General features: G+C 36.5%; 1 protein-coding gene across 15 annotated transcripts in view; it reads left to right on the top strand.

Annotated features, from left to right (window-relative positions):
• runx3 (RUNX family transcription factor 3) overlaps positions 1-25,510 on the top strand; it is a 269,009-nt gene that overhangs the window by 24,695 nt on the left and 218,804 nt on the right. For 14 of the 15 annotated variants that reach the window (XM_073919909.1, XM_073919900.1, XM_073919907.1 and 11 more), the window contains exon 1: positions 19,132-19,273. The exons of the other annotated variant lie outside the window; for it this stretch is intronic. The gene's annotated coding sequence lies outside the window, so the exon portion shown is untranslated. Of the gene's footprint in view, positions 1-19,131; positions 19,274-25,510 lie in introns of those variants that run through there. 15 annotated transcript variants of the gene reach the window in all.

The following is a 25,510-nucleotide window of genomic DNA, read 5'->3' as shown; positions in this document are numbered from 1 at the left end:
AAAAGGCTTTATTTGACGATACTGAGAGCACTAAAGTGTGGTGCAAAGTTTGAAGTGCTTTATAATGTGTAAAATTTAATGTAATCTCAACCAAAACATGAAGAGAGGGTGGGGCATTTAGAAGCTCCGCCCATTTATAAAAAAAAAAAAAAAAACAGCCGAAAGCATTTTTCTTTTTTGCCACAGGTCTGCCACTGAGAGTGCATATTAGATGAAAAGTAAATGAAAATTTATCTAAAGTGGGCGGGGCATGTCAATGATTGGTCAGAAGGTTTGGTGAGAAACTGAAGTATGATGTAACGTCAAAAAAATCAACCCAGGCTCATTATGGATACATACCTCTACATACATTTCTGGAGAGCACGAAATAGGTCCCAGGAGCTGATCTCTTGGAGTTTTTGTTTTCGCAAAGCCACCAGAGGCCGCTGTGTACTCTTTTTCAGATCTCAAATTTCTCTCACGAGTGCCATTCACACCTGCTGTTCTCGCGTAAATCCACCAGAGGCCGCTGTCGTCTAACTAAGTACTGACCAATCATCAGACCGATCCCTCGACCAACCTCCTTCCCTAAACCCAACAGAAAGTGTTTTCAAAAGCACCGTTTGACCAGCGCCCACTGCCCTCCCTGAACCCAACCGACAGTGTTTTCAAAAGCAATCCAGAAAAAGATAAGCTGCCTGATTTTTACCACATTTTTAGATCTTACCACATTCTCACCCTGTTATTTATTTTAATTTTTTTTTGCCTTTGGTTTTTACCCGTTTTCTGGAACCCTTTTTAGCTGGACTCAAACCCTGTCATCACAGTTTACTCTGATTTGGGTCTCAAGTCCCCTGACATACACTGAGAGCTACTGGACAAACTGGTAAAAGCTGAAAAAGCCTTCCATATCGTGGTAAGCGGCCATCTGGTAGAGTAAAAAGAAACAGAAGCCGTCTGCAGTGTCATACCGCCCCGTATAGCATTTTGTTTAAAGATGAAATGCAGTCAAACGTACCTTTGGCTACATTATCTGTGCTCTCCAGAAATGTATATGTGGGTACATATTCACAATGAGCCTGTGTTGGAAAAAAAAATGTTAATCCATTTAGGTGGAAGTGACAAACTGCAAGCTTTGTATGTTTATATCAGATTTAAATCTTCTAAATGCAAATTTTGTATTGGAGTTTTGTACGTCATACTGATACTAACATATTTGAGTTTTAATTTCACGGGATATTTAAGGTTTTAAAACAAGCCTTCAGTGATATTAACAACAAGATATATTAACATTGTAATAATATTAGTAAGAATTATTACAATAGCGAAGCAGTGGCGCAGTAGGTAGTGCTGTTGCCTCACAGCAAGAAGGTTGCTGGGTCGCTGGTTCGAACCTCGGCTCAGTTGGCGTTTCTGTGAAGAGTTTGCATGTTCTCCCTGCCTTCTCGTGGGTTTCCTCCGGGTGCTCCGGTTTCCCCCACAGTCCAAAGACATGCGGTACAGGTGAATTGGGTAGGCTAAATTGTCCGTAGTGTATGAGTGTGTGTGTGAATGTGTGTGTGTGGATGTTTCCCAGAGATGGGTTGTGGCTAGAAGGGCATCCGCTGCGTAAAAACTTGCTGGGTAAGTTGGCGGTTCATTCTGCTGTGGCGACCCCAGATTAATAAAGGGACTAAGCTGACAAGAAGATGAATGAATATATTATTACATATATTATTACATATTATTATTATTATTACAATATATTATTACAAATTAAACTACCTGATTTCTATTCAGGTCGTCACAGTGGCGCTGTGGGTAGCACAATCACTTCACAGCAAGAAGGTTGCTGGATTAAGCCTCAGCTGGGTCAGTTGCCACTTCTGTGTGGAGTTTGCATGTTCTCCCTGTGTCTCCCCCACAGTCCAAACACATGTGGTATAGGTGTTTGTGTATAAAAGAGTGTATGGGTGTTTCCCAGTGTTGGGTTGCAGCTGGAAGGGCATTCGCGTCGTAAAACATAGCTGGATAAGTTGGTGGTTCATCCTGCTGTGGCGACCCCTGATTAATAAAGGGACAAAGCCGGAAAGAAAATTAAGGATTTCTATTCAAATATCTTTTAAAATGTAATTTATTGCTGGTATACAAAGCTGAATGTCCAGCATCATGATCTTGCTCCTAATCATCATCACATAATCCTCCAGAAATCATTCTAATATGAAAGATTTCTTTAGTTTATTTTGTACATTTGATTCACCAACATGTTTTAAAGCTCTTGCTGCTTTTATTCAGTAAGGAGGTATTTAGTTAAATTAAACAAACATAAGGGAAAATCATAATTGCATCAAATTAAGCATTAAATAACTAATTGTCTTCAAATCTGCATATTAGAATGATTTCTGAAGGATTAATGATGAGTAATAAAAGCAAATTACATTTTTAAATCTATTCAAATTGAACTTTTGACCATCACTGTATATTTCTCATATGATTTTGCTGCTTTTCATGCAAATATTGTGCATTAAAAAAAAAAAAAACAATGTTTACATGTCAGTTCATGGCCATTGGCAAGCATTTTTTTTGCCGACAGTTTAAAGCCTACACCAGCACTGACCTTGTAAAGATGCAAAAATTATGTGACCTGTGTGATTCTGTACACCACAAGCTCATAAACACCAGCGTTCCTGGTCAGGATCACAGAGATGGAGAAAGTAAATCAGCAGGCATTCGCTCTGAAGGACACAGAACCCTATACTTAAATACTGCCGTCATCTTCTCTGTGTCGTCAACCCTCTGTGTGTGTGTGTGTGTGTGTGTGTGTGTGTGTGTGTGTGTGTGTGTGTGTGTGTGTGTGTGTGTGTGTGTGTGTGTGTGTGTGTGTGTTTACACAGGCAAGCTTACATTACATGTATCAGGTAACTCTTAATGCATTTTTAAAAGAAATAACTACAATGTTCGAAATCTCTGAATGGATATTATTGGATTCTGTGTGCTTTGCTGTACTTTTCATTGGCATCAATCTATAGCCAGTACATTCATAAGTTGTATTTGACATATTTTAAAGTTAAACATTAATTTTTACATTTAGAAATGATTGTATTTTGCAGAATTTTGTTGTATTATTTTATGTACCGTAATTAGTTCACCCCAAAACTTATCCAGCATATGTTTTGCACAGCGGATGCACTTCCGGCTGCAACCCAACACTGGGAAATACACATACACTACGGCCAATTTAGCTTATTCAATTCACCTATACCACATGTCTTTGGACTGTGGGAAACAGGAGCACCTGGAGGAAACCCATGCCAACACTGGGAGAACATGCAAACTTCACACAGAAATGCCAACTGACCCAGCCGGGGCTCGAACCAGCAACCTTTTTGCTGTGAGACAATCGTGCTACTCACTTCGCCACTGTGACACCCGGCTTAAAACTTTTATGAATTTATTTCTTCAGCAAATACAGTAGAGATTTACTGTGAATCAAAAACTTATGTTTGTGTGTATGTGTGTGTGTGTGTGTGTGTGTGTTTGCGAGATTCTGAGATGTTATAATTAAGGCTTGGAGTAGGTTTGATGGATTATGCTCGGCTATCTCAATGATATTTAGTCCCACACCTCTGAAGGTTTCCACTTATGTCAAAGAAAAAACAGCTTTGATCAACAGACCTGCGCTGGAAAACACAGACCTCTGCCAGCAGAACAATTATATCCAGAAGGTATCAGCAAATGTATCACTATGATTTTACGATACAGAGAGAGATAGAACTGCAGCATGTAAATATTTAGAAAACTCAAAGGTTCCATGGGAACTATAACTTGAAAAATTTAAAATAAGTTAAAGCAAAATAAAAATATTTGATGTGTTGACTTTGCATTGTTGAATTATTGACAGTGTACAGAAAAATGTAAACATGAAGCAATTGCTCGCTTTATCGATGTCTAATCATCTTGTTTTTATACCCTCCCCTTTTTGCAGAATTTTGCATGCTTAAACTCTATAGTGTGACTGCAGCTTTACCAAATGTACGATTTTAAAAAGGAGGCGTGGCACCCAACTCCACCCCTAACCCCAACCGTCATTGGGTGATGAGCAAATAGTATTAAATTGTACGAATTAGATTGTACAAATTCATACGAATTAGCCACTACATCAAAAAGTTACAAATTGCCAGCCTGATCTAACAAGAAAACGTAAGTCTTTTACGTTTTGCCAGTTTAGTTGCTAATTCGTACGAATTCATATGAGTTCAGTTGTCCAAAATTGTACGGTTTTTAAAAGGAGGCCTGGCACCAAACCCCACCCCTAAACCCAACCGTCATTGGGTGATGAGCAAATCATACTAAATTGTACGAATTAGATTGTATGAATTCATACGAATTAGCCACTACATCAAAAACTTACGAATTGCCAGCCTTATCTCACTAGAAAACGTGTCTTTTACGTTTTGCCAGTTTAGTGGCTAATTCGAACGAATTCGTACAAGTTTAGTCGTACGAAATTGAACGATATTAAAAAGGAGGTATGGCACCTAACCCCACCCCTAAACCCAACCGTCATTGGGGGATGAGCTAATCATACTAAATTGTAGGAATTAGATTGTATGAATTCATACGAATTAGCCACTACATCAAAAACTTACGAATTACCAGCCTAATCTCACTAGAAAACGTGTCTTTTACGTTTTGCCAGTTTAGTGGCTAATTCGAACGAATTCGTACAAGTTTAGTCGTACGAAATTGAACGATATTAAAAAGGAGGTATGGCACCTAACCCCACCCCTAAACCCAACCGTCATTGGGGGATGAGCAAATCATACTAAATTGTACGAATTAGATTGTACGAATTCATACGAATTAACCAGTAAATGAAAAACTTTAGAATTGCCGTGAGATTGTGTTGGAATTGCCGTGAGATTGCGTTGGCTTTATTGTTAACCAGGTTACGGTTTTTAGCAGGTCATTTTCATAGGCTAAAAACACACTTTGAAAACTGGACTGAATTCACTGTTTCAATTTACTAGAACTTCTATGTCAAGCTGCTTTTGACACAATCTACATTGTAAAAGTGCTCTAGAATCAAAGATGAATAGTGACGAATATAAAACAAAGCTTGATCCCGAGTTTGATCTTGTAGTTTGTGGCCTTCTGGGTCGGCTGATCTTTAGATGGCTTTTGGTGCAGGTGTGTAAGCGATCGCATTGGCCGTCGTCTCTCAGCTCCTCCATCAGTGTCAGCCGCCGCAGCCCACCCGGAGCCAGCAGCACATCTAACCAGCAGCAGACCACCGTCTCCAGCCGCCGTCAGCCTCCTCCGCCCCTGCGCTACATTTGCAAATCATTTATTTTGCTTTGGTTTCCTGTACTCTTCTGGTTTCCCCCTACTCTTCCTCCTCTTGATCAGGAGTCGGACGCATCTGGAAGTCATTTTAACGCGTTAGTGGTATTGTGTGGCGACGCTTTTCACATTCACGCTCTGTGTTACTAAAGTTGCTCTTTGAGGGAGACGGAGAGAGGGGTTATTTGGTCTTTAAATCATATGCAAGTAAATGCTTAATTATGCAGCATTAGAACACAAAAAAATATCCATAAATGTACAGTTTTCATTTTTTTTTCAGTTGTTTATGCTTTTAAATTGCATTATGGGATCTTGATCTTTCCTCCAACAACTTTTATTGATATTTTTAAGTGTTTAAAGTGATATATTTTCTGGGTTGGGGTTGTATATTATGGTACTAAAAGCTGATAATAAATTGCTTCTACCTTTTTGTCATGTTATAGACTTATAGAGCATAATGACAATAAAGAATATTTTACTAAATATTTTCAAGACACGGCTATACAGCTTGAAGTGACATTTCAAGGCTTAATTAGGTCAACTAGGCAGGTTAGGGTAATGAGGCGAGTTATTGTATAATGATGGTTTGTTCTGTAGACTATCGAAAAAAATATAGTTTAAAGGGGCAAATAATTTTGACCTTAAAAAGGTTTTTAAAAAATTAAAAGCTGCTTTTATTCTAGCTGAAATAAAACAAATAAGACTTTCTCCAGAAAAAAAAAATATTATCATATATTCTGTGAAAATTACCTTGCTCTGTTATATATCATTTGGACAAAATTTGGACAAAAAAGACAAAAAAGGGGCTAATAATTCTGACTTCAACTATATATATATATATATATATATATATATATATATATATATATATATATATATATATATATATATATATATATATATATCAATTAAAGTCTCTTTGTTAAACTGTAGAGTTGAATTTTCAACATGAAAAGTCAACAGAGCAGAGTTCAAGCTCTCATAATGCAATTTACGACAATAGATAAACGGAAAACACGTGTGAATCACAAAATATGGACACTGCTAATTTACAGTTAATCACAGTGTATAAATCGAAAGTTTGTCAAGATATACTGAATTGAAAAAGCCTGCCCTAAGGGTTCAAATGGTTTTGAAGTATGAAGCACTGTAAAAATATACGCTCATTTAAGATTTTGGGGAAATGTTTGGTTCATTTGTGATCTTGAATTACCAGTCATAAGGGACTCCTTTTGGAAACTTAGATTTGTACATCAAAAATCCAAATCCTTTTAATGCATGGTTTGTCAGGATAAAACAGAAACATCTTTTAGAAACATCTAAAATCTAATCATTGAAATAATATATATATAAATATATATATATATATATATATATATATATATATATATATATATATATATATATATATATATATATATATATATATAATTATTTTTGGTTAAAAAAGCTAATTACATTTTTAAAAAATTCAAATAGAACTTTTGATCACCAATTCTTAACCAAATTTGCGCTTCTACATGCAAATATTGTGCATAAAAAACTTTATCTGTCAGTTCATTGGAAAGTAATTTAGATCATACATTTTTTTTGCCAGCAGTTAAGAGTTTACACTAGCACTGACATTGTGAAGATGCTAAAATTGTATTTTTTTATATTTCTAGAAGGAAATTTACCACATTTCTTCATGGAGCATGACCTTTATTTAAGATTGAAATTATTTTTGTCATAAAATTTATAATTTAGTGCAGGGGTCACCAAACTTGTTCCTGGAGGGCCGGTGTCCAGCAGATTTTAGCTCCAACCCTAATCAAACACACCTGAACAAGCTAATCAAGGTCTTACTTGGAATACTTGAAACATCCAGGCAGGTGTGTTGAGGCAAGTTGGAGCTAAACCCTGCAGGGACACCGGCCCTCCAGGACCAGGATTGGTGACCCCTGATTTAGAGATTCCCCCAAATATACATTGACAAGACTTCAGAGTCACATTTATGCTATTGATTTGCATCAAACCTCTGGTTTCTCTACTTTTGATGGCAGAAGATGACAATTAATTACATTTTAAGTATTGGTTACGTAAATTAGGCAAAACAAAACAGTTATTTTACAGATTATTTGCATATTATTTCTTAAACAATACCGTTGCTTTTAAACTACTAAAAGGTGAGGTTAAACCTCGCTTTTTTGAAGGACATTTTTAACAGAGAGTCAGGACTTCAGTTTAACGTCTCATCCGAAAGACGTCACTCACTGAACAGTATAGAGTCCCTACCAATACTGTGGTCTCACACAGACCGCAGGTTGAGCGCCTCCTGTTGGCCTCACTAACACCACTTCCGGCAGCATCTTAGCTTTCCCATGTGGTCTCGCATCCAGGTACTGACCAGGCGCAGCCCTGCTTAGCTTCATGTGAGAGTTGCAGAGAGCTAGCTCATTTGAACAATTTAAAGCATTTTATATTTCATATCTTAACCTCAAACTGTAGCGTAACGAATCCCTTGTTATGCAACGATTCCAAAACAATCAAGACAAAGTAATAATTGTGATTTCTTGACACTGATGAACTTAATGAAAGCAAACAAAGAGCTGAGGAATAAAAGGCCCTGACAGAGCTGACTGCAGTATAACTCAGCGCAGCAGACAGCGAGTTTATTATTCAGCTCGCTCAGCAGAAACAGATCTCAGCGCTGTACTTAAGTCACTGGTAAAGATTTTACATTAGGACTTTAACTCTCTCTGTAAATGCTCTGTCTATTTTTAATGAGCTGCAGTCCAGAGTTCTGCACAGCTAAGAATCTCAATGTTAAGCTGCTGTCGACTAGACAACAATGCTTGTTCAAGAAAAGAAAAAAAAAACATACAGATTGTGTATATAGGATAGAATCTCATTGAATGGGTGAATTTAAAACATGCATGTTTGATACAGAGGGGTGACAGTGGCTCAGTGGTTAGCACCGTCGCCTCACAGTGAGAAGGTCGTTGGTTCGAGCCCTGGCTGGGATTTCTGTGTGGAGTTTGCATGTTCTCCCTGTGTTGATGTGAGTTTCCAAAGACATGTGGTAGCCGTAGTGTATGTGTGTAAATGTAAGAGTGTACTGGGTACTGGGTTGCAGCTGGAAGGGCATCCGATATATGCTGGATAAGTTGGTGGTTCATTCCGCTGTAGCGACCCTTGATGAATACTAAGCTGAAGGAAAATGAATGAATTAGTTATCAAATTGTCATAAACTAGTCTACCCTCATTTTTTTGGAGTGGAGATTGCATATGCTTTATTTATATGTATTGTTAAATTTAACGAAGAAAGAAACAATCCTGGATCCTGTCAAATCCTCAATAATCAAATCCTACTAATTGAGTATTCCGCGTACAAAGAACGGACCCCTTGTTTTATTGTAACCCCATGTCCTAACAACTAGTTATGTGACAAGATTTGCAGTGATGAGCAATTTGGCTGTTTGCACCAGACGAAAAACGACAGAACTTTAAATACAGCCATTCAGAAGCACATAATAGTGCACTCACTGCACTCCAATGAAATTGTAAGGTTTATTATCTAATGTATACATATTAAGTCTCTTTAGCATTCCCAAATCATTCAGATTTGCCTCCCAAATCATTCAGATTTTACCCCATGTTAAATTTTACAAGACTGCAACAACGCTTCATGTATATTGTTTTGAAGGTTTGGAAAATTAAAGCAATTTCTGAAAGCGCAACTGAACTTAAAGGGATAATTTGCCCAAAAATGAAATTTACTCACTACTTTACTCTTCCTCAAGTGGTTTCAAAACTCTTAATTATTCATATTTTTTTCTGTTAAACACTACATAATGTATTTCGATTACTAACCACTGACTTCCATAGGAAAAACAGATACTATAGAAGTCAATGGTTACTGGTTTGCAGCATTTTTCGAAATATCTTATTTTTGTGTTCACCAGAGTGAAACTCAAACAGATGACATTCATTCATTCATTCCATTTCTTTCCGCTTATTGTCTCTATTTTAGAGATTGCCACAGAGGAATGAACTTCCAACTTTTCCACCATATGTTTTACACATGCCCTTACAGCTGCAACCCTGTATTGAGAAACATCCATACACACTCATTAACACTCATACACTACGGCCAATTTAGAGCGTACTCACACTATGTATATAGTTGCCTTGAACCGAGCCAAAGCACGCTTGTCCTCCCTCCCGTCTCCCCCGACGGCCTGCACTCACATTACAATCGGGCCTGGGCACGCTTATGTCATTGATGATGGCCTGGTGGTCAGAAGCACTCTCGCTCAGCACAGCAGGGATTTCTTCGGTTATAATGTTAGGGATGCAGTGACACACAGTCAGATATTTCACCGAACAGATCAGGATTTAAGAGGTTTGCTGAAGGTTCGAAGCTGTCGTGCAGTGAGGGGTTTTCGTCTATAATAAACAATGACAGTTTGCATTCATTGAACAGTATGAATGATTAATAAATCCATATGAAACAGTCCCTTAAAAGTCACGTCTCGCTTTCAGTTTCGGGCTTTGGTGCGTTTTGCACTCACACACAAGCGTACCGCGCCAAAGCCCAAGTGAACCGCGCCGATTCTGAGCACTCACACTTCTCAAACAATTCGGGAAACGGGCCTGGGCACAGTTCGGATAGCATAGTGTGAGTACGCCCTTAGTTTATTCAATTCACCTGTACATGTCTTTGAACTGTGGGGGAAACCGGAGTACCCAGAGGAAACCCATACCAACATGGGGAGAACATGCAAACTCTACATAGAAGTGCCAACTGACTCAGCCGAGACTCGAACCAGCGACCTTCTTGCTGTGAGGTGACAGTGCTGCTAACCACCGAGCCACCAAGCAGCCAACAAATTACTTTTTTTTTTTTTTGGATGTGATTGATGAATGTAGAGTGTACGGTGTGTGTTAAAAATACAGTTGCACAGATTTCAGTACAGCACTATACTGTCTGCAATGTGAGCATCATATGATAGATGTTGACAGCAAATATTTTTCAGTGTTAGAGAGCGTTTTATAGGGGTGGAATTGAATCAAGTCTTAACCTTCAGCTCAGTGGCGTCTCAGGGGAGAGACAGAGAGAAGAGGAGAGCATGAAGAATGTGCGGAGAGTAAAACGGAGGAGGAAACGAGGATAATAATAAACATCACACCACAAAAAGTGTCTGAATGTAAGTTTAAAAAGTAACAACACAAACCCTTTCACTTTTACAGCAGTCACTGTGTTCGTTTGAGTTTAATTTATCCTAATTGTGAAATAAGTTCATGAATAAGTCAAATAAATTGGCATAGTGGCTCAGTGGTTTGCACTCTCACCTCACAGCAAGAAGGCTGGTGGTTTAAATCCCAGCTTGGATTTAAACCAGCAAAACTACCTTGGCATCCCAGGTAGATGCCAAGACGTGGCAAAGCAGGCATTCATCCGGCACTGGCATACAGCATGTGGGCCAAACATGGCTCTGGTTTGGCAGAGGTGGCACCTTCTTCCCACATAGCAAAATATCTCTGGCCCACACAATTAGCTTTTGCTTGGCCCACATGTCACAGTGAATTATGGTCCATGACTGAACCAAATCCGGCTTCCAGAGAAGGGCCAAACATGGACCACTGGGCCAAGTCTGAAAGCCAAGTTAACTGAGCCTGAACTGGGCCAGATATGTTGGTACCACCATTGCAATAAAATTAATAAACCCATGAATCATTGCGCTTTAGGTGTACTATGGATGCGCTTTTTCTCGAAGTGACTTGATTGGTAGAATTTTTTTTCTTTATTTGAAAATAATGAAAATGTATTTTCAATGTGGGTCAGGATGGGCCAAACTTACATGGCCCACATATCAGTTATTACCATCCGTTCCAAATACTACATTTTACATCTGGCCCAAGTATTCTGTGTCGTTTAAGGTGACACAGAATACTTGTATCTGTACTGTTATCACACCGGCGACCTTCTGCATGGAAGTCAGTTGCTCTACCTAGGAGGCTAAAGACCATGGCCTCTAGAGCACCTTTACAGGTCAGAGGAGTGAGGTTTACCTACACAGCACTTACTAGCTGGCCTCCATTACACTGGAATAGTTAGCGGTTCATTCCGCTGTGGCGGCCCCTAATAAATAAGGGAATAACCTGAAGGAAAAAGAATGAATGAATAAAAAAACCATTTATTTATACTTTTAGTCAGCAAGCCTACAATACATTGATCTAAATGCATAGTTGAACATTTAGAATGTTAGATTTCTGTTTCAAACAAACTCGTTTTTAACTACAGTATTTATTAAAAAAAACATAAAATATTAATAAAATGTGACAAAATCTAACAAATGCTTTTATTATTAAATTAATCAACAGTTTTTGATGTTAATATTTCGCTTTCAAATAAATGTTGTGTCCTTTTAAAGAGTCCTGAAAAAGGTTTAATGGTTCCCACAAAAATATTAAGCAACACAAACATTTTCAACATTGATAATACAATTTAAATGTTGTTTGAGCAAAAAAGCAAAAAAAAAAAACTTTAGTTCTTTATCTCAGAAATGTGAGCTTTTAATTAGCTCTTTAGTGCTTATTAGCTCTAGTTTGTTTTAAAATTAACAAACTTTAGTTCGTTCTTTTACAAATGTTATTGCTTATTAGCTCTTTAGAGCTTATTAGCTCTGTAGTTTGATATAAAAAACAAACTTTAGTTGTTTATTTCACAAATGTTAGCTTTTATTTAGCTCTTTAGCACTTTTCTAGCTCTGTAGTTTGTTATAAAAAACAATCTTTAGCTCCTTTATCTCACAAATGTTAGCTCTTTAGCTCTTAATCGCTTATTAGCTCTGTAGTTTGTTATAAAAATAACAAACTTGAATTCTTTATCTCTCACATGTTAGTGCATAGCTCCTAGCGCTTATTAGTTCTGTAGTTGGATATAAAAATAACACTAGTTCTTAATCTCACAAATGTTTTTTTTTTTTTTTGGCAATTTATCACATATTAGCTCAGATATAAAAAAGCAAGCTTTAATTTGTTATCTTACAAATGTTAGCTCGTATTTAGCTCTTTAACACTTATAGCTCTGAAGTTTGATATGAAAAAATCTTTAGCTTCCTATCTTACAACTGTTAGCACTTATTTAGCTCTTTAATGCTCTAAAGTTTGATATATAAAAAAACTTTAGCTCTCTATCTTACAAGTGGTAGCTCTTGTTTAGCTCTTTGGTGCTTATTAGCTCTGTAATTTGATAGAAACAACAACAAACTTTGTTTACCTCACAGCTCGCATATTTAGCACATATTAGCTCTAGTTTATCATTTTAAAAATTCTGTATAGCTCTTTATTTTTCAAATGTTATCGCTTATTTTACTTTTTAACCTTTATTAGCTCTGTAGTTTGTTATAAAATATAAACTTTAGCTCTTTATCTCACAAATGCTAGCTCTTATTTAGCCCTTTAGCGCTTATTAGCTCTGTAGTTTGTTATAAAAAACAACTTTAGCTTTTCATCTCACACATGTTAACTCTAGTGCTTATTAGTTCTCTAATTTGTTATAAAAAACTTTAGAGGTAACTTAATCTTACAAATGTAAGCTCTCATTTAGCTCTTTAGCACTCATTAGCTCTGTAGTTTGTTATTAAACAACAAACTTTAGCTCTTTATCGCATTATATCTTGTAGCCATTGTCTGCAGAACCTTGACGCTTCATTTCCTTAAATCGCAACACATTGTGTGTGTTCATTCAATTAGCTTTCATCACTGCTCCTTTAAGTTTTAAGTGTCTGTTTGTCTTTTTGTATCTTCCGGCTGTTTTCTCTTTTTGTCTCTCTCTCTCTTTGGGTTTAGAAAGAGAGTCAATTATAGGGCTATAAAGGTCTCTTTAGCCCAGAGACGGGGGAAGCTGAAAGCTAACATGATTACCGGGTAAGTTTATAAGCTGTAAGTGCTGAGATGAAGTGAATGCTCTCTCAGAGGAGACAAACAGAAGAATAAACTCTCTTATTCTGCTGCAGCTCTATAGCAGCTCACAGGAGACATGCACAAAACTGAACACTCGCCTCTAGAGGTTCACATTGACCCAGTCCAGACTAAACTACATCCTCTTTCTGCTTAATATAAAGCCTGGAGAGTCTGTGAGGTGCACTGAAAAATAAACTACATGCTTTGAATCAACTTTAAAAAATTACTGTAATTTTTTACAGCAGAAATGTAGTTTTTTTTTCTCAACTTATAAACACAAAATAAGATATTTAAATCAGTATCTATAAAAATAAATAACTTATTAAATGATTGTAATTTGTTACAGCTAAAATATTTATTTTTGTATAATTTAACTTTGGTTCAAACATTACAATTTAATTGACTCTAAACTATTATTTATTATATTGTAATTAATAAATAAAATACATTAACTTAAAGTAAAAATATTCGTTGCTATACAGTTGGCCACTATTTTTTTTTTTTTTTTTACTTTGTTAAAACTTGGATTTATCTTTTTTGACCCTTACAACAAAGTATAATTTTGCTTTGGACCAACCTAAATTTGCAGCGAAATTTATACATTTTCCTCAAATGACAGTTTTGATTGAAACTGAAAAATGTAATTTATTATTAATCAAAATATTCAATTAGTTGAAACACATTCGCTCAAATAAAATATTGAATAACCATGAATTAATTTAATTACTTTGGTTCAACTTGTATATATATTTGTAACATTTTTAGTATATTAGTATATTTTAGTATATCTATATATTCTAAATTACAAAAGAACACTATTTCACCCTTATTTTTTATATAAATTAAAAAAAACATTAGAAACAATAAATTAGACTTTTTTCACATTCTTATTGATGTATCAGCAATAATAAAATGTTTGTTTAATCTGATGCAAACACTAAACTGGAAATAACTCACATTTCACTGTTATTTGTTAAATTTATAAATAGAAGTTTTTTAGAGTTGTTTCCTTCAGCATATCTGCATTAACAGGCAAGATTTAAATAATAATCATAATAAGAAGAAGTTTTAAAAAAATACACAGGAAAATAAATAAACTTATAAAACAAAGATTATTTTGAATGTGTTAATGATGTTGCACATACTTTTTATATCCTTTATTTATTTTATTTAGCCAGGAGATCATATTGAGACAGTACTGTCTCTTCTTCCAGTGAGACCTGGTCAAGATGTCAGGCAGCACATAAAGGTTTATATAAAAACCACAAAAACAATACCACATAGTTACAAAATCAACGTTCATAAAAACATCAGATCATAAAAAAACAATTACAGGTGTCCTTTGAGATGTTGTATAAAAGATGTTTAAAAGTACTCAGAGTCGGAAGTGTGATATGATATTTTTTATCATATTTAATTGAGCAATTTAATGCAGACACCAAACTGGAAGTAACTTGTTTAACTCTGTTTGTGAAATGTACTAAATTTCTAAATGAAAATTGTACCAAAGTGATTTTTACAGAGTTGTTTTTCCACATATGTGTTACCAGGCTAGATATATAATAAAATAAATTAGCAAATAGTTAATTCTGAAATATTGCTGTAATGTGCTGAAATAAATATACAGTGCTCAGCATATATAAGTACACCCCCTACAAAATCTCTCATTTAAATTAATATTTTTTATAGAAAACATTTTAATTTTGTGCATGTACATTAGTTTAGTCAGTACTGAAGCCAAATCTGGAGCTAATCTGACAAAATAATTTACAATAATGGTTCAAAAAATTTTATGTAAAATTTATGTTATAGAAAAATGTTAAATTCAAATATAAACAGTCAAAAAAAAAAAGTAGGTCATAATTTCTTCTGATATTTAGCATTAATTTAATTGTTTTATCTTTCCATTTCTAAAGATGTTCTGTGACTAATAGAGTTAATAAATAATGTTTTAAAGACGTATAAATCATGTTTTAATATATCTGTTTAATAAATCTGTTTTGTTCAAATGCACCAATATATATTTCCCATATTCATTGAGGAATGGATAAAAATACTCATTTTCAAAATGGGGTGTACTCAATATTGCTGAGCACTGTATATGTTAATATAAATCAAATGTGCTATAATACATTAGTGGACAGTATATATAAAATATGACATGTTTAATTTAATCATTATTTTTTGCAATTAAGTGTGCAAATTCTTTCTATACACCAAAACTGCACTGTACACCGCTTTCCTTCAATGACCCTTTTAGAGTTTTCTCTAAATGTGTTTTATTTCACCCAGCGGTGAAATTACACATATCTGAGGAGAACCGCCACCTAAAAATATCCTGTTTCCACAAATGGAGCATCCACTCACACACACACACACACACACACACACACACACACACACACACACACACACTTTAAACAGCACTACTGTACATGTGCGGCTGAACACACACTCTGCCCTCAGTTTCCCTGATCTCAGACCAGTGTCCCGCCAGCGCTCTGGGTGGCCCATTCCTGTGGTTCTGGCAACCCGTCCGTCCAGCCCGCCAAAATATTACAAACACACCCATTTACTTGCCTATATGACAGAGTGAGGTTTAATGACGAGATCATGATCATGCTGCTGACCCTTCAGTCTAATAATCCCCTGTTTATTAGACTTCATTGTGAACTTTCAGGCTTCAAGAGACTTTTAATCGAGCGCATTAGGTGAATACAAGACTTTTACTGTGCTTTTGACAGTTTGGGAGGCTAGTGAAAAGTCATTTTATGACTTGGTAAATTTCTAGATGTACGGTGTGTTCCAAATGGGATTTATCACCCTCTGAAGGGCGCTTTGGAGTGAAAACAGAAATGACCACCATATTGAAGTGTCGTTCCAAACCATAGTTCTCAAAACTGACCACTTCGAAGTGCCCTTAGGAATGCAGGATTTTGAAGTGATGGACACTTCAGGCACCCACACTGTATTAAATGCCATGTTCAACACAATCCATTCATTTTGTCCAACACAAACCCATTAAGTTCATTAATTCTTTAATTTTCCTTTGGCTTAGTCTCTATTTTAGAGGTCACCACATGTAGCGGATGCCCTTCCAGCCGAAACCCAGTACTGGGAAACACCCATACACACTAATTCACACTCATACACTACGGCCACTTTAGTTTATTCACCTGTAATGCATGTGCTTGGACTGTGGGGGAAACCGGGGCACCCGGAGGAAACCCACGCCAACACGAGGAGAACATGCAAACTCCACAGAGAAATGCCAACTGCCCAACCAGTGACCTTCTTGCTGTGAGGTGACAGTGCTAATCACTGAGCCACCGTACCGCCCCTCATGTTAAGTTAATATTACTAATTTACCTAGATTGAGTATAAAACAATTACATTTCTCCCCCCAAAAACACCAGAATTGTGTTGTTTCAGCTCAATTTATATCAGTTTTCAAGTTTTTTTTGTTATGTTTTGTTTTTTTGTTATTTGTTTATCAATGAACATACAAGAGCGATTGTATGTCCTTTGCAAAAAAATAGAAAGAATAGTAAGGCATGACAAATCTGTTTTCAAATTTAGGTGCAAATCGAAAGAAATTACACAAAGAAATACGTTTAAGGCTTTAAAATAATGTATTGTTTTATTATTTTTATTATATATTGTCTCTATTCAAGTATAAAAGGAATGTGAGCTATATCTTAAAATGGGTAAAATGCAGGAAAGTTGCTTTGTGTCAAAGAATGACAACTGGACTTTGACTTGACCAATAAATGCAAGTATAGTATGCAAGGCAAGTAGTGTATTATTGAGTAATTAAGTTATAAATAAACTTAATTATAAAATAAATGAAAATTATAAATGCATACAAACATATAGGCTAAACATGAATGAATGATGAATGAATGAATGAATGTGCCGCAGGCTTCACAATGTTCATCATTTAAAACAATGCAAGTATATATTTTTTAGGCAAGTAGTGTAACATTTTTAAATAAAGTTATAAATTAAAACAATGAGTTCAAAATGAAAACAATACTAAAATTATGAACAGATATAAACATACATACATAGGCTAAACATAAATAAATAAATAAATAAATAAATAAGGTGCAGGCTGCAGAATGTCCATCGCTCAATAAATGTAGGTAAAGTACTTTTTTGTTTATATTTAATTTTATCTATAAATCTTATATATATATATATATATATATATATATATATATATATATATATATATATATATATATATATATATATATATATATATGCCCCTCTGCCCTCATTGGCTGAGTTGTCCCTCTCAGCAGGCGCAGAGCCATCCATGTTATATTAGAGCCATATTATAAATATCATAAATAAATTAAAACATACATAAACATACATTCGCTAAACAAATAAATAAATAACAGGCTGCACAATATTCATTGTTAATTTCGTTAATAAATTCAAGTATAGCATTTTTCTTGGCAAATATTTGTGAATAAAGTTAACAATAAAAATAATTATAAAATGAACGACAACTACAAATAAATAAATAAATTACAAATAAATTACAAATAAAAAATAAATGCACAATGTTCATTGTTCCTAGTGTGTTTTGTGGCCATCAACTAATGCATAAAAGTGTGACGTAGACACACATCTATGATCTTTTCATTAAGATGATGCAGAAGTGCGTTACAAAAATAACCTTATTTTACCCCTACACTCTCCATCCCTTCAAAGCTGTCACTCCAGAGGGTTAACCCCCTTCGAAAGGAACAGGGCATAGGGTATATGACGAGCTAGTGTTTTTTCCATACTGATAAACTTCCGGTGACCTGTTACTGTGATTTTTTTTTCCAATTTATACAGTTCCTTTTACAGCATCGATGTTGTAATGTAATTAAAATACATTTAGTTAAATAAACTTTGGCATTTATTAAGTTGCTCAAGCGTAAAACGAGACAAAAAGCTGTTTACTCGCACGCGCACGTCAGAATCGGCCAAAAGAGGAACAGGCAGGGTAGCGCAGAAGCTCAATTGAATATACTGGGGTAAAATAACTGCTCATATTATAAAGACATGGCGGACAAAAAAAAATATTTAATGCAGTGTTTCTTTTACAATCTGAGACCCACTTTATATTGCAGTGGTGCTCAATCCTGTTCCTGGAGATCTACCTTCCTGCAAAACACAGCTCTCACCCTGATCAAACACACCTGAACCAATTAATTAGGCCCTGAACAGCACTTGATAATTACAGGCAGGTGTGTTTGAAATGGGAAGCAACTGAAATCTACAGGAAGGTAGATCTCCAGGAACAGGATTGAGCACCCCTGTTATATTGGAAATCACTCAGCCAGGAGATCGCTGATTTTTGAAGAAAATTTTTGCATTGGCAAACAGTTGATCTTAAACAATTAACCCAGGTTACTGGCAAATGTAAAGTCTTATTAGCACACTTCGGCATATACCCTAATATGGATGTAATGTAGCAAAAGTTTAGCTAAATTGCTGAGCAAAACTTGGACGTTTGTCTATTGTACCATTCACACAGTGGTACTGTATAGTTGTATGACAAAATTTGCATTCATGGACTGCTTTGCTGATTTATTCAACATTAATTTTAAACATATACAAATAAGGTCGACACTTATTGGTTTCATGGTCCTGGTTCAAATCTGTTATACAGTAACCAGAATCATGGGAATTAAACAAACAAACAAACAAACAAACAATACAAATGTGAAAATATTGAAGAAAATATGCACGCCTCAAGCTGCAAATGATAAGCAACAATGTTTTATAGTGATACAACAATAATAATTTTCCTACGTTATTTACATTTCACTTTCTATGCACGTGGGACTTTTATTTTGAAAACGCGAGCACCAATTTGTTTACTGTGCGTTACATGGCAACGACAGCACGAGGCACGTTCAAACCATTTTACAGTCTATGGTTCAAACTGGCCTCAGGACGCAACATGCAAGATTTACAGGTTGCACGTTCATTTATCTCCACTCCGAAGAGGCAAAAGGTCAGTTTAGTTACATCTTTTGGTAATTTGTCTTGTTTATTGTGATATTTGATGCATATATCTAAAAAAACACGTGTAGTCTGCTGAATCATGTCAAATCACTCAGCTCAACTGTCATATGTTCATGCAGAGGCAGATATTTATTGCTGGCTATGTTTTTTTGACTGTAGCTTCAAAATAAATAAAGCTTCAACGCGATACATCTCCATCACTCTACTTTGCCAAGCTTAATTACGATTTAGCCTTTATCCACATCAGATATGGTGAGCAAAATAAGTTACTCTGATTGGGTTTATTTTTAGTCAGTGTTCACATCAGGGTGTGTGTGTGAGTGTGTGTGTGTGTGTGTGTGTGTGTGTGTGTGTGTGTGTGTGTAAGAGCAGCATGTCTTAGCTCATTAATATTCACCACACATAGCATATATGGTCAAGCTTGGTTTAGGTTTTGGTTTCTGGTTTGATTTTATAAAATAACAAATTTATAAAACCGTTTTTTGAAACATTCCAAAGCCATAAACCAGTAGATATCAGAGAACAATTTGTTATTAAGCCAGTGCAGTATATAGCACCTTTAAAAGTGCTTTTTTTAAATCTATTTTGACCCAAGAAATTGACGTGTCATCTGAGCAATATCACAGCCGAGTTGAAAAAGAAAAAAAGGTGAGGAGAAATATTTAATTCCATTCAAGACCCAGGTGAGCAAAATAAGTACATTTTCTACTCCACTAAAAGCTTCTTTTTCATTATGTATTTTATTACAAAAGATATATATATATATATATATATATATATATATATATATATATATATATATATATATATATATATATATATATATATATATATAAAAAGCAGTGCATTAAAAAAAGCAAAAAAGCTGAACTATTCTGAAACTTGACTGCCACAGGTGTGTAGGAACAACTGACGGTGGGTATAGCAATGACAAACGGCAGTGGATTGCGAGCTCACACGCGTTTAAATCTGTACACAAAGCAGCATGCGTCACATTTTCAACATGTTTTTAGAAACAATAAAAGAATATAAAGAGTTAACCAGATACAGTACAAGAGGACACAAAACACAATTAAATACACAAATGACCGATGAATCCCACATTGTAACCATGTAGATTGCTGAAGCACTCTTCAAAAAAATGACGGGAACACAGCTCAAAGCTGGGGCTTTAATGCTGAGGTATTTTTGTGAAAAGGAACTTCACTCACTGAATCTTCACAGCCTCATTTTTGGGTAGGGAAAATAACACTAACTTTCCCTTCACAGTTCAGAGCACAGCGTCTTCGCAACATGATTTAATTGGGATCTGTTACAGTGTTTGTCTTCCTTTTTTTCTTTCCACAGTGTTTGTGTCCGGGGGGGTTTAAATTTTCCCGTGTCTGCCTGCTCAACAAATGGGCAGTCTTAAGCAGGTCGCACACCAGAAGCGCCGCTCGGCGCCGCGACACGGCGCGTACATGACAGTTTAAAGTATCACACACCAGACGCGCACATTTGAATGATATTTAACATGAAACTAATCAGATGGCGCTCTGTGGCGCGGCTGAAAAATGAACTGCGTCCTGAGCCGTCGCCGGGCGCCGCCGACAGCCGCCGACTTGCGGCGCCGGTGTGTGTATCCTGATAGAAACCTATGTTTAGAATTCTAAAATACATGGCGCTGCGTGGCGCTGCGCGGCGCGCCGCCGAGCGGCGCTTCTGGTGTGCGACCTGCTTTAAGTTCTGTATCTATGTCACACCGACACGGCTAAAGATTCGTTACCCCAACGATTCATTTGAATCACTCTTAGTCGACTTTTAAGTATTTTTTAGGAATTTTTTACCTTTATTTGGAAAAAAACAGTAGAGGTTGCAGACAGGAAAGTATTGGGAGAGGAGAAGGGTCAGCATTGCAACATTGTTAGCCAATTATTATTATTTTTTTTTAACAATAACAATTTTTTCACAAACAGTTTTTAGAGTGTGAATAATAACTGTTTTAAAGCCATTTGTACATTATGCATTACAAAAAAAAAACAAAAAAAAAAAAAACATTAAAACAAGGACCTTGAGCCGGGAATCAAACTCAGGTTGCCGTGAGCACCATAATGCTATATGTCGGCGCACTTAACCACTAGGGTATTGGCACCAAGTCGACTCTTTTATATCAAATCAAATCAAATGAAATCACTTTTATAGATGAATTAAACGTTTTAAACACGGCACACTTTCAGATTTAAGCCTTAGCTGGAAGTTCATGTGTTACACACTGCAAGGAAGGTCATTTTCAAAAACCCATAATTGGGCTCTTTAGCATATCTTTGTGCTCAGCATAAATGTTACCTGAGAACAAGTAATAGATTCAAAAGACTAAAGAGTCGTTAGAGACTAGATGAATATAATATTTAACAACTTCAGTGAGATGAGATCTAGTGGTAGACCATTGCAGCGCATGCCAGAGTGTGTGTTGTCATGTGGTGGGCATTTTTGGTGGCATAGCATGGATGGAGATCTTCAGAAACGCTAGTGTGGGCGTGGATCGTTTTCATTCTCAAATGCCATTTTAAAACTAAAATGTATTAGCGTAAATGGGGCCAAAGTTGACAGTGATTCTTCGTATTGTAAAGTCAAGCTTGGTTTATACTTCTGCGTCGAGTGATCGGTGTGACATACGGCTCACCTTGCGCGTGCATTTATATTTCTGGATGCTGTTTGTGTTGATCTGCAATAACACTTCCAAAACTCTAGCTGGCAGTAGGGTTTTATGTTCCTCTGTGTCAAGTTTCTTTGCTGGTGTTTTGTTTTTTCTGAACACTACCTTAATGTACAAGTGGCTCAAACTTACTCATTTTGAGGTGGGAACCGGCGGATGTGCAACAACCTTGTTGATAAGGTAAACACGAAACAAAAGTTTCCATCTGGAGGTCCTTTACTGGACTCAACACTTGTAACACTCGCTCCAACAGGTTTGCGCGGCTCTCTGTCCCGGCCACACTCATCAGCGCTACCAAGCTGATCAATCACAGAGCTTGCGCTATGCGTCGTTGCGACGTGTAGTTAAGTTTTGTGAGAGGTGCGCATAAGTGTCAGCAATGGCCACGGCGAGGGTTATGCGACAACGCAAAGGCTGTGCCGGAGCCTGTGCGTGCGTTTGACACAGAATTATAAATCAGCCTTCAAGCAGTGTAAAACCCTGTCGCCAATCCATCTTGCAGTGTAAACACAGCAGCAGCTGAATGCTACCCCAGATAGTCATGCAGTGTGAAAACATCTGTGAGGGGACTACACACACAAACACTATAGTGTAAATGCAACCTCAGCGCTTTTTCATGCTCTCATTGAGGACAATTGGGGAAAAAATAAAGAAAAAAGAATCATCAGCTGTGTCCTGTAGGCTTCATATTCTAGGAGATCTTTATATTAATTAGGCATGGGCGTCAGATTCGGATGATATGATGACCTTGGATAAAAAATTTACGGTATCACGGTTTTGTGATTGCTGCTCTAAATATATTATTTTAAATGTCGGGGTAAAAAACAAAAACTTTTTTCCCCTTTGAAAACAATATATTTTATTTTTTGAGAGATTTATAATATTTTGGAGGCTAAATATTGAAAATGAATCATTGACTTCTGCTGTCTTTATTAGTTTCAAAAACACAGATTTCTCTACATTTTAAAATGGCATCTTTGGAGATCTTTTCTGCTGGAGATACTGTTGTCCTAAAAAAAAAAGTAAATAAAATGGCTTACGCATACCTTAGGAACAGTATTACAGAAAGTTTTGGTGGTTTTAAAACCTTGACTTTTCCAAACCGCGGTATACCTTGTAAACGGTTATCGTCCCATGCCTAATATCAATAATAAACCTCGAGTATCACTTCTGTCTTTCTTTCCCTCTATATGAAAAGGCACAATCCAGAATATCATTCTGGCTGTGCGAGACCATCCACGCGAGCTAATCTGTCATATGGAAATGACATGCATCACACACGTTTATAACCTGAATTTCATAACTTTATAACAGCATGATTTATTTTTTCTTTAACACCCTCCATACTGTAGCCATTATTCCTCTGGTAGGATGTGTTTCACGCAGGGGGATTGATTTATGAGTCCGCTACTTGGTTCTGGACTGAGTTATGTGCAGCAGTTCACCCCGCGAACCGCAAAACGCTGCTGCTTTATAGTAACAGGTGTTGATGGATCACATAAAAGAGAGATAGAAGCAGAGTGAAAGGTGTGTGTGAGAGAAAAAAAGGCATCTGTTCTGCATTAGCCACTGTTCTCCGCGGGTCAGAGTTTTGCTCTTTGTAAATGTACAGATGTAGTAAACATTATTCCTCTTGTGAATTAATTTATTTTTTTTTTATTTCCCAAATGATGTTTAACAGAGCAAGACATTTTTTCAGTATTTCTTGTAATATTTTTTTCTTCTGGAGAAAGTCTTATTTGTTCTTATTTTGTTCTTATTTAAAGAGAAAAAAACATTTTAGGGTCAATTTGTATTAGCCCCCTTAAACAATATTTTTGAAGATTGTCTACAGCGATGGTTTTTAAAGTGGGGGTTTCTTAGTGGTTTTCAAAAATCTAGTGAGTTTTTTTTTAAACCATTAGATTTACTATGTTTTATCCACAATCTACACTTTAAAAAAAAAAAAAAAAACATAAAAAAAAAAAACTGGAGCAGGGCCGCTAGAAAATAACCACAAAAAAAACAAGAAGAAACTGTGTGTAGTTCTCCAGCGATCGTAACAGTTATTGCGCATTTCCACTGAGTGGTACAGTATGGTACGACACAGCTCGATATGGGTCACCTTTATCAGACTTGCATTTTCACTGCCTAAAGGGTACCAATGGTACCAGGACATGTAACCTCTGTTAGAAAGTAATTCCGTCATTCTGAGTTTATAATAGCCCAAAATGTGAGGATAATTGTTAAACATGGTAGTTTGTTCGTGTTTTAGGGTGCTGAAAGAATCATTTGCTCCTTTGTTTTGTTGGGCTTCTCCTTAGTTTTTTCGTACGTCACTCTCGCGTTTGTCCATTTCTGAATGGATCGGGTGTCAGAAGCACTTCGATGATCACACTCATGTTATCATCCTCAGCTCAAAAAGTTTGTTATTTCAAATATAGATGCGTGGTGAACGCAAGCAAGAAAGCGAAACCTCTCGCTCTTTAGACAGCTTTGTAGACAACTACAGAGCACAGGGTAATGTAATGTAATGTATATTTATATAGTTATATAATTATATTTATATAATCTTTTATTGTGTATGGCCATACACCCAAAGCGCTTCACAATCATGAGGGGGGTCTCTCCACATAACCACCAGTGTGCAGCATCCACTTGGATGATGCGATGGCAGCCACAGGACAACGGCGCCAGTGCGCTCACCACACACCAGCTATTGGTGGAGTGGAGAGACAGTGATAGAGCCAATTCGCTGGATGGGGATGATTGGGAGGCCATGATCGTAAGGGCCGATAGAGGGACTTTGGCCAGGGCACCTGGGTTACACCCCTGCTCTTTCACGAGAAGTGCCATGGGATTTTTTTAAAGACCACAGAGTCAGGACCTCGGTTTAACGTCTCATCCGAAAGACGGCACCCACTGATAGTGTAGTGTCCCCTTCACTACACTGGGGCATTAGGACTCACACAGACCACAGGTTGAGCGCCCCCTGCTGGCCTCACTAACACCACTTCCAACAGCAACCTAGTGTTCCCTAGTGGTCTCCCATCCAGGTACTGACCAGGCTCAGCCCTGCTTAGCTTCAGTGAGTAACCGGTTTTGGGCTGCAGGGTGACATGGCTGTGGATAAATTAGGTAGTTCTATTCTTCTTTTTAGCTTTGTGGCTGTTCATCAAGATAACGACAATGTTTGTTTAAGCTCAGGTTAACCATGGCTCATTATGATATTTATATATTATTACAGTGTAATGTCTTGGCTGTGTTTTCAAAAATTGCTTTTAGGTACCTTTTGACAATGAAAACGCCATTAAAGCATACCGAACCGAACTGTACCATACCACTCAGTAGAAACCGACCATTAGCATAGCAACATTGTCAGCCAATTATTATTATTTTTTTAACAATAACTAATTTTTCCATAAACAGTTTTTAGAGTGGGAATACCAGCTGTTTAGAGCCATTTATACACTATGCATTACAAAAAAAAAAACGAAAAAAAAAAAAAACATTAAAACAAGGGTGTCAAACTGCAGCTCTGTGCAGTTTGAT

This window comes from Danio rerio, chromosome 13 (assembly GCF_049306965.1).
Source record: "Danio rerio strain Tuebingen ecotype United States chromosome 13, GRCz12tu, whole genome shotgun sequence".
In the NCBI taxonomy this organism is placed as follows: domain Eukaryota; kingdom Metazoa; phylum Chordata; class Actinopteri; order Cypriniformes; family Danionidae; genus Danio; species Danio rerio.
Note: the sequence above shows the minus strand (reverse complement) of the source record. Positions and strands in the feature narration are given on the sequence as shown.